We start from the raw sequence: 11,566 nt of genomic DNA, 5'->3' as shown, positions 1-11,566 counted from the left end.
TAACATTTGAAATATTGTGGAAATGAACTTGTCCAGACCGGTCGAAGTTATCTGTCCACTAAGCGAAGTCCTTTGGTAATCAATTCTAACATTTTAGTAATTGTTGAAGTGGAAGGGCGTGTTGCTGCAACATAATAGAATGTCTGAACGACTGTAGAATCTTTTTTTACTGCACTCTTAATCATTGGACATTGGAGCTAATGCACATTTTAGTAACATTTAAACAAGGTGAAGCACTTTTTCAGAAAAAAACAATTTCTATAGAAATGATATGGACTAGAAAGGCAACTAGAGACTAGTTCTACTCTCAATTCATGTGAATCATGATAATAGATGCAAAAGCAATCTTAACCAGCTTAGGTTAAAAGAAACTAGACATTATTCCTCTATCTCTCTTGTCGGCGTGTTTTAGTGCGTGCCGACTTTTCTTTGCTGTTATGGGAATCTCGAGGTGGTGTCTCATTCAATCCAGTCGTTTGAGTTGGTGGTTGGTGGAGGGCATGTCCTCAACGTTACGGATTTTCGGAAGGAGTAGGGGTTGTGTTCGATCCATTTGCTTCGGTAAAGCTTGTCTCATGGTTGTTAGCCACTGTAAAGGATTTGATTCTAGAGTAGGGGATGGAGTTCTAGAGATGCTCCAAAGTTGGAATCTCAACTCTTATCGCCCATTGATGCTTGAACATGCATGGGTGCTTCAGAAGAGGTAGAAGGAGCAGATGTATTCTTGTGCCGGAAGGAAGAGGTGGTAAAGGTTGGAGATCCTTTGCCACTGAGTTGCGCTTGAATCTGCAACTTATCTAATCGTCATCCGGTTGTGGGTTTGCTGGGGCTCGTTTTGATGGACGATCGTCGTTGGGCTTGGGTGGAAGTAGGTCGGTTCTGCCATTGAAATCACAGGGGGAGGTGGTTGGGAATAGGTTGTTTGGGGAGGTTCTTGTGGGGCCGAGAAAGTTTTTCGGCATCATCCTCTCTCTTGTGTGTTTGGGGGGGGGGGGGGGGGGTAAACTATAACCAAGTCTTAGAGTATTCCCAGTAGCTACCCAACTGTTTTTTCTTAATATAGAGAATAAAACTACTTTTTACTTTCTTATTAAAATAAACCCTATAATAGCTTTCCTTTACCTTTCCATATATTAATTAAATTTTTTTTTTTTTACCTTTTTTTTATTTTTATTTTTATACTTTATTATTTTATCAATACTTTTCAACTGCTATATTATCTCTCAAGACTCTCAAAAACTTTAAAACTAAAAGGAATAAAGGGGGACCAAATAAGGAGTAGTTCTTCCCCCAAAAACGCTTACTTTGATAGTGAAATTATAGATAGTCTTCTCCGTTGCCTCTTTGGTGTTAACTTCGAAAGAACGAGATTTCAAAAGATACCCAGGAAAAGTTGATGATTGCAAAGAGAGCCTGTGTTGAAAAAGGGCTGATTTGGAGGACCCAAGTGAGGTTTTGATGGATGGGATTGAAAAAGCCATTGAAGGCCATAGAGTAGAAGAAGAACTTGGGTTTATTTTGGTTTGCATGAAACCATTTAAAGGGGCAGAGAAAGGCATGGCAGCCATTTTTGTTTGCCTTTGGAACATTGGTGGCTTAAGAGTTGCACAACATACCCAAAGAAGCTTTCTATTTCAATGTGAATCCTGGTCTCTCGCTCTCTCTCAATCTCTCTACAGAGGTACTTTAGTGGAAGTTATGGTTAATAAGGATAAATCCAAATCAAATCCCAATAGCACAACAACACGGTCAAGGGGAAGAACATAGCAAATCAAGGAGAAATCAAACAAAGGGGAAGAACAGTGCAATGGAGTCTGCAAGTGTGTGGAGATTTTGGAAAGAAGGGACGATGTGATGATTTTTTGATGTTGCGTGTAGAACATGTTTGAGCGTATAGGGAGTTGTGAGATAGGAGAGAGAGTATCCGTTTTTTTTTTTTTTTTTTTTTTTTTTTTTTTCATTTTAATATGCATTGGGTAGAACTGTATCATTCCTGGTGTTTAGGGAACATGTAAGGAAGCTGCAGCAGACACATTTTTATAGTTTTTTGAGATTTTCCCTACATATAGGAAACAAAAACAATTTTAGGGTAACTGTTGTGAATGCTCTAAAGGAAAAGCCACGATGGGCCCTAGTGGTGTTCTAGCTAAGTTCTATCTCAATCCTAAAGCTAAATGTCCACTTAAGTGGACAGTGACAGCGGGACCTGGGCCTTTTTGTCTCGGGCTTGGGTGCGGCGGAGGGTTTGGGTGTTCATGTTGTTCAACCCGGTGGTCCTTCTGCATTGCACAAAGCGACCGTCTCTACTGCCGATATTCAACCTCCGCTAGGAGTGGCTATCAAGAGTCTCCCCACCGGCCTTCCAATGCCCTTAGATCAGTGTATTGGCTCACAGTTGCCATTGCTTGTGTAGGGGAGCACTGCAAGCTCCTCAAATTACAGATTACAGTTGCCATTGTAGTCTCTTCATTCAGCACTTGACTAGTTTGTTTTGGGGGCCATAGTCCAAGAGTGGGATATCTCTAGTAACTCTGTGTCTAAGGTGTTACACCTAGATTCCATTTTGCAGTTGCTTCCTCTTTCTCTACCTTCAAAAATATGAACAAGGAAACAAAGTTGGTAGCTTCCAAGAATGGGCTCTTTGGTAGTGGTGTTATTGGCTTGCTTCATTAAAGTGAAGCTATTGGGAAGATGATTCCGCTATTCTAGATGTGGTGTATTTGGAGAGAAAGAAATGACCGAAACTTTGAAGACAGAGAAATGATGGTAGCAGAGTTAAAGGCCTTCTTCTTTAATCCCCTTTTCCATTGGATGGCTGCGTATGATTGTTGACATATTTCTAATTTCCTTGACATTTTTTGTTATTGTTTCTTTTTCTGGTTAGGTGTTTCTTTTGTATACGTCTTATGTACTTGGTGCATCCTTTAGTTTTAAAGAAATTTGATTACTTACAAAAAGAAAAATAAAAAAAGATGCAGCCCATGTTGCTGTTGTTGCGTAATTGAAGCTGGTTGACTTAGTATCTGTTGTTTTGAGGTTAAACTAATTAAGAAAATGAGGATTCAGGGACTTTAAATATTGGTAAAACTGAAATGTCAGTTTTTTACCAAGATTCATATATGACATTTTCTATGTGTTGGTGATAATTTTTGACTGAAAATATCTAATATATATATGATCGCTGGTAATTTCTGCATATTTAGGATTTTCTAAAAAATAAGGCACAGCCTTTGTTGGAAGGATGTGCATCATTTTTGTTGGATTGGTTGATTGAAGGCCGTGGAGGATATTTGGAAACCAACCCATTAACTTCTTTGGAGCACATGTTTATTGCTCCAGATGATAAGCCTGTAATGCCCCGCTTTTACAAAAAACGTAAGTGAATATTTTTGAATTTTTACGTGACATTACTAACTCATCAGAGTTAAATGTTGACAACGAAATATATAAATGTAATACAGACATGGGAATGAAATAACACTTTTAAGAGCTTTTAATTAAAATACCTCAAAATAGATATATGAAGTGAGTCAGCATAATTATGCAAAGTAGCAGTTACGCCTCACAGGGCTCATATAATTATACAAGTCAAAACACTAAAGCTTAATAACATAACGATAGGATTATAATTATTGTCTTTGATTCTAGGTTAATGAATTATAACATAGTAGTTCCCAAAAAGAGAGGCAATCTAGCCTCAAATACTAGTATTAGGACCCATCCAAGTGTCTGAATAGTCATGATATTCTTCTTCTTCATAACCTGTTTTTGCACATAATTCAAAGAGAAAACAACACAAAATACTAAAGTGAGTCCACTGTTTCTCATAATAATATGAGTGCTGATTTATTTAATAAATGCAACATAATGCAATGGCTTTATAATCACATGTATATGCAATATATAATCTATGGTCACGAATCATAGACATAAATTGAATATAAACATAATCATAAAGTAATGATAATTTTAATTGTATAGTTTTAGGTATTGCCCTTTTTCCACACCTCTGTTGGCCTAGGCACGGTTAGCGTTTTATTTGAAGCCTGGGCTTCCTCCCTTTAACTTTTAATTATTTTCTTTGGGAGCCTAGACTCCTAGAAACTTCGATTTCCCTGATGACTTAGGTATACTAGTTTTTGTATTTATTATTCTCTTTTCGGGTACTTCCTCATTCACTGAGAACCTAGGAACTCCTGTGAAGCCTCATGTACCCACTGTGGATCTAGATCCAACAACTTGTTATTAAACAGTTTATTAAAAATAAAATATGCAAAGTTACATGCGCAAGCAAGTAAATAAAGCAGTAGACATAATATTATAGGAAAAGTCAACCAACTTCGTCCTCAGTAAGTATAGAGATACTTACTGTTTCTGCTCTAAAGATTTTCCTCTAAAATTGCATAATTACAATCATGTAATAATAATAGATTAATAAAAAGTACTATGAAAATATTTATTATTATAACTGTAATTATTCTCAAGAAATTATTTTCCATTACAACGGCTACATGATTAAAATAAATATAACATTATATCATTTTATTCCGATTTAATTCTATTTTATGATGGTGTAAAATATCGATATCCTGTTCTTTCAATTTGGATATTGAATATTATTTACTATCCAAAATGTTTGGGTAGTGTAGTGTTACCATCATAATTAAAATTATATATATATATATAAACAATATACTCACACATACATTTCATTTTCTTTGAAATCTCTCACATACGTTCACCAATTACACACACTCACTGTCTTTCCTTTTGAAGCACACAAGTATGTCTCTTTCTTCTTCACCCCACTTCTCTATTCCAATCTCATTCACTCTATGTAATATTTGCACATCTATATAACACACATCTCTCTCTCTCTCTCTCTCTCTCTCTCTCTCTCTATATATATATATATATCACAAGTTAATAAACCCATAATTTCCTCAACACACTCACGTCAACATGCATTAATAAAGCACATATTCCTATAAAGTCACACACCCACGTCCTTACTAATTCATATATCAAAACCTCAACACACATTTATTTACAAGCTTTATACTTACAGATTGTTGCTCAAAAGTCAGCTAAGAACTTCTCTTCTAATACTTGCTTGAAAATGACCCAAATGAAAAGAGAAAGGTTGCTGTCCAGAAAAGAATTCCCACTAATTCATGCTCTGTTTTGGATGTTTTCCAAAACAGAGACAGTTTTTGTTCTAAGTTCCCTACTGATTTTGTGATGGAATGAGGGTGATTTGAGGCTTAAATCTAGCTTACTAGATGTTAGAAAGTAAGGTGAAACAAGAGGATTTTCGTGCTCAGAGTTGCTGCACTAGAACATGGAAGAAGACAACATGTACGTGAGAGGAGTTTGGCTGAAATCTTGGTTTTTTCTTCATGGAAATCAATCACTCATGCATCCTATATATAGCAATCTTGAAGGGTTGAGATCAAGCCAGCAATGGGACACTTCAATGGTCGGCTTTAAGCCAAATAATCCTCCAAATTCGTAGTTCAAATCTCCTAGGTTACTATTCCACATCTTTAGGCATTGATTGCTTGATATCTATGAAAATCTAGTTGGTTTGGAGCCAAATTGGAGTAACTAGACTAACTAGAAGGGGATATGATCATCTGGAACCGAGAACATGGCATGGGTTCAAGAATCAAAGGTTGAAAATCGTCTATTGCCGTTTACACGTAAACTGCATCGCACTGGATAATTAAGTCGCTCGATCGACTTCGACCTAGAGTCGCTCGATAGATTTAATATCCGATCAGTCGACTTCGCTTCTAAAGTTTCTTGATCGACTTCGCTTCCAAAGTCACTCGATCGACTTTAGTTAGTAATTTCTTTACTAATCCGATTTCTCTACTTATATATATATATATAAATACAATTCTATTTAAACTAGCAATAATAATTATTAGGCCTTTATACTTATGCATGTATGTGCACATTTTTTTTTTATTTTTTTTTATTTTTTATTTTTTTTTTATGCATTATCATCCTAAGCGTAGTATTTTCTCGGGTATTACATCCCACCCCTCTTACAAAAATTTCGTCCTCGAAATTTGCAATCTTACTAATCATGATGCTAACTAATAACAATCAAGAAATAATAATTTCTTTCTTGTTACCTAGTCATCTTCATCATCAATGAAGATATCTATGGGTGGGGCCTCAGGAATCTCCTCTGCTTGGTCAATAGGAGCATCTGCCTCAGGTTGGTCTTCGCCTTCTTGAGCTGGGGCAAAATCCTTCATCGGAATATGCCATCCCATATCCTGTTGTATTTGGACCATCCTATTAAGTATTACCTCGTTAAGAACCTGATTGTTAATAAAAGTCTGACGCAGTAACATGAACTCTCCTACTGGATCAAACACGCCTAGAGGAATGGGTCCTTACATAGACAGGTCTGAGGCAGTAGGTTGCTCCAAAGGAATATCAGCAGGCCCCGGTGGATCCTCAGGAACATCAACCGGTGCAGGAGGCACTAGTGGAAAACCAGGTGGCATAGGATTCCCTTCTAGGTGCATGCCTGAAAACCAAATATATAAGTACAAATGTATGACATTTAAAAACATAGCAAGTATTTCAATCAAATACTGCAAAGGGTTTTTATACCTCAAAACAAATGTGGATATTTGTTCCTCATTTCATGTTCAAGTTCCCAAGATGCTTCCTCAACATCATGGTTTTGCCAAAGGACTTTGACTAAAGGAATAGTTTTGGTCCTTAATCATTGTTCTTTGCGATCAAGGATTTGGACTGGTATTTCTTCATATTTGAAGTCGTCGGCACTTGAAGGGGTTCAAAATCCATGATATGACGCGGGTCATGAACATGCTTTCTCAAGGTCGATATATGGAAGATGTTATGAATCCCGGCTAAAGCTGGTGGTAGCTCAACTTTGTATGCCACAGGTCCAACCACTTCTTTAACTTCAAAGGGGCCTACAAATCTTGGGCTCAGCTTCCCTTTCTTGCCAAACCGCATTACCCCTTTCATTGGTGATACCTTTAGATACACAAGGTCACCCGTATTAAATTCTAGCTGGCAGCAGTGTTTGTCTGCGTAACTCTTTTGCCAGCTTTGTGCTGTTAACATTCTTCTCCGAATAATTGAGATTTTGTCCTTCATGTCTTGTATCATTTCCGGCCCGATGAGGTATTTTTCACCCATTTCATCCCAATATAGTGGGGATCTACATTTTCGTCCATACATCGCTTCATATGGTGTCATTCTAATAGTTGCATGAAAACTATTGTTATAGGCAAATTTGACTAAAGGTAAATATTTAATCCACTTACATTTAAAGTCGAGCACGCATAACCTCAACATGTCCTCCAAAATTTGGATAGTTCTTTCTGATTGTCCGTTGGTTTGAGGATGATAGGCAGTGCTAATATTCAGCTTCGTTCCCAATGTGTCTTGTAAGCATTTCCAGAATCTAGAAGTAAAACGGGAATCTTTGTCAGATACAATAGAGACAGGCACTCCATGTAATCTGACGATGTCCCTAATGTACATTTCAGCTAGCTTAGGCACAGAGTAAGTAATGTGGAATGGAATGAAATAAGCACTTTTGGTAAGCCTATCAATCACAACCCAAATGGAATCTAGGCCACCGAGTGCTTTTGGCAAACGTACCACAAAGTCCATGGCAATCTGATCCCATTTCCACTCAGGAACACTTAAAGTTTGAAGAGGTCCCACAGGTCTCTGATGCTCCACCTTCACTTGCTGACAAACATGACATTGAGCCACATATTCAGCAACGTCTCGCTTCATGCCATGCCACCAGAATTTCTTCTTCAAATCTTGGTACATCTTAGTGCTTCCTGGATGACCCATGTATCGTGTTTTGTGAGCTTCATCTAAAATATATTTTCTCAGCTCCAGATCATTAGGTATGACAATCCTGGCATCTCCCATTCTTAGTAAACCATCGTCGGTGAAATGGAACCCAGGAGCATCGTCGTGATTAGCCTTCTCCATTAGTTCCTGTAATTCAAGATCACTTCCTTGGACCATTTTGATCCTATCAGAAGTTAATGGTTGAATTACTAGAGTCGCCAAAGCTACTTGTTCGTCTACGACGTTCAACTGGATCATCTCCACATGCTCAATGAGTTGATCTGGGGTGGTGATGGAATTTAGAACTCTACTGCACGACTTCCTGCTTAACACATCTGCTACAATGTTCGCCTTCCTAGAGTGGTACATGATATGGCAATCGTAATCTTTGATTAACTCTAGCCACCTTCGTTGCCTCATATTCAATTCCTGCTATGTAAAGATATACTTGAGGCTCTTGTGGTCTGTGTAGATTTCGACGGTTTCTTGAAATAAATAATGTCTCCAAATCTTCAAAGCATAGACGATTGCTGCAAGTTCTAAGTCATGCGTGGGATAGTTCTTCTCGTGGTCCTTCAGTTGTCTTGACGCGTAAGCGATCACCTTGCCTTGCTGCATAAGCACGCAACCTAGTCCTTCCATTGCATCGCTATAGATAACGAATTTCTCTGACTCCTTGGGTAGGGTCAGGACAGATGCATATACTAATCTCCGCTTCAGTTCCTGAAAACATTCTTCACATTTGTCACTCCAGATGAACGAGCATTCTTCTTTGTCAGAGCGGTTAAAGGGCCTGAAAGCTTGGAAAAACCTTCAACAAATCTTCGGTAGTATCCCGCAAGCCCTAGGAAACTCCGAATCTCATTTACATTCGATGGTCGCTCCCAATTCATCACTGCTTCGATCTTCCTTGGGTCAACTGCTACTCCATTTTCTGAGATTACATGACCTAAGAAAGAGACTTCCTGAAGCCAAAATTTGCACTTCTTAAAGCCAAAATTTGCACTTCCTGAATTTGGCAAAGAGCTTCTTTTCTCTTAGAAAACTCAGCACCGTTTTCAAATGCTCTTCGTGATCTTCGTAAGTGGCAGAATAAACTAAAATGTCGTCTATAAACACCACTACAAATTGATCAAGGTACTTGTGAAATACCCGATTCATCAAATCCATGAACACAAAAGGTGCATTAGTCACTCCAAATGGCATGACTAGGAATTCGTAATGACCATAGCGCGTACGTATCACCGTTTTTGGTATGTCTGCTTCCTTCACCTTTAGTTGGTGATACCCCGATTGAAGGTCGATCTTAGAGGAAACCGTAGATTCTTTTAGTTGATCGAAAAGATCGTTAATCCTCGGTAATGGGTACTTGTTCTTGATTGTCACCCGGTTTAGTTTGCGATAATCAATGCACATGCGCAAAGACCCATCCTTCTTCCTTACAAACAAAATGGGTGCTCCCCATGGTGAGATGCTAGGGCGAATAAAACCCCAGTCTGCCAAGTCTTCAAGTTGCTTCTTTAGTTCCTTTAATTCCGATGGTGCCATACGGTATGATGCTTTATGAATGGATTGGGTTCCTAGCATCAGATCGATAGTGAACTCGATCTCCCGATCAGGCGGTAATTCGGTTGTGGCCTCAGCAAAAACGTCTGGATAGTCACGCACTACAGGTATATCTTCTAGCTTACGTTCTCCCTCGGGTTCAGCCTTAATATAAGCTAGAAATGCTGGCGTACCACATCGAATGCTATGTCTCGCTTGAATCATAGAAAGAAGAGGTGGAGTGGTTTGTACTCGAGATCCACAAAATTTGAATCCTTCTTCACTCGGTGAGCGAAAAATAACTTCTTTCTTTCTACAATCAATACTAGCATAGTATTTCGACAACCAATCCATTCCTAGGATGATATCAAAACCTAACATTTGAACTACTGCTAAGTTTGCTGGTAGAACTCTATCTCCTATAATGATAGGACAGTTCTCAATGAATTTTCTACATGTAACTACATCTCCAGCAAGTGTTGATACAATCATGTTTTGTTTCAAGGGCAAAGTGGTCATGCTACATAATTTAACGTATGTAGATGATATGAAGGAATGTGTTGCGCCCGAATCAAAAAGAGTATTTGCTAATTTACCGAATAGAGGGACGGTACCTGTCACTACATCCGCATCTTCTTTACCTTCCTCTTTTTCTACTCCTCCAGGTGTAAGAGAATATACCCATGCCTGTGCTCTGCTTCCTTGGAATTTTGTTCCTTCAGCAGCATTTGTAGGGCAGTCCTTTAGAAAATGTCTGGGCTTACCACATCTAAAACAACTGGACGTTCCCTGCTTACAATCCCCTTCGTGTATTCTTGAGCATTTACTGCACACAGCTTTTCGATTCTTGATTATTGGCAGGAACTTCTTACCTGTGTTCGGTCTAGAACTGCTTCCAGTGGCCAGCCTTTTGACTGGGTGTGCCAACTGCTGCTTCAAACGTTTCTTCAATTCATATGCCGCTGCTGATTCTCCTATTCCTCTTTCAGCCAGTGATGCAACTTCCACCAATCTGGCTTAGTCTTTTATTTCCAAACAGATTACCCTTTCTTTGATATGAGAGTTGAGGCCATTCTCAAATCACTCTGCCTTCGTTTCTTCATCAGGGATGAGATTGGCCGCGAATCGAGCTAACTCCATAAATCTAGCGGAATATTGTTCTACAGTCATGTCCCCTTGGTGATATTGCTTCGGCAAGATGCCTAGTGGCGTCGGCTATAAGTTGTATTAAAGTTGGGTGTATCTCATCGTTGTATGGTAGTGGTGGAGGTGGAGGTGGCAGCTCTCCTTCACCATTATCTTCGAGGCAAGGGTCATGGTTAAAGTCACAGGGAGGGCGGCGTCTAGGAGGCATGATTCTGTGTTTTAAAGGAACAGTCATTCCACATTTTGTAGAATAGAATCAATCTTCTTTAAATGACTATGTAACATTTAAAACCAACCAATAATGCTAATAAACTAATTAATCATTTATAAATAATTTATAAACAAATCAGATTGCAAACAATTATAACACTCAAAATCAGTCAAGTAAGCAATCATTATAAGCAATAAAATTTAAGTGCACAAATGCATATACTCAATGAAGCATGTTAAAAGATTTTATTCTCATGCTAATTAATAAAATATATATATATATATATATATATATACATACATACATACAAAGATTTATTATTATTATTATTTTTTCAAGGTCCTCAGAGCAGACCGCTCTGATACCAAACTGTAACGCCTCGCTTTTACAAAAGCGTAAGTGAAGATTTTTGAATTTTCACGTGACATTACTAACTCATCAGAGTTAAATGTTGGCAACGGAATATTTAAATGTAATACAGACTTGGAAATTAAATAACACTTCAGAGCTTTTAACTAAAATACTTCAAAATAGATATATGAAGTGAGTCAGCATAATTATACAAAAGTAGCAGTTACGCCTCACAGGGCTCATATAATTATACAAGTCAAAACACTAAAGCTTAATAGTTACATAACGACATGATTATAATTATTGTCTCTGATTCTAGGCTAATGAACTACAACGTAGTAGTTTCCAAAGAGAGACAATCTAGCCTCAAATACTAGTATTAGGACTCATCCAAATGTCTGAATAGTCCTAATATATATATTTTTTTCTTAACCTGTTTTTGCACTT

Source organism: Alnus glutinosa, chromosome 11 (genome assembly GCF_958979055.1).
Source record: "Alnus glutinosa chromosome 11, dhAlnGlut1.1, whole genome shotgun sequence".
Taxonomy (NCBI): Eukaryota; Viridiplantae; Streptophyta; class Magnoliopsida; order Fagales; family Betulaceae; genus Alnus; species Alnus glutinosa.
Note: the sequence above shows the minus strand (reverse complement) of the source record.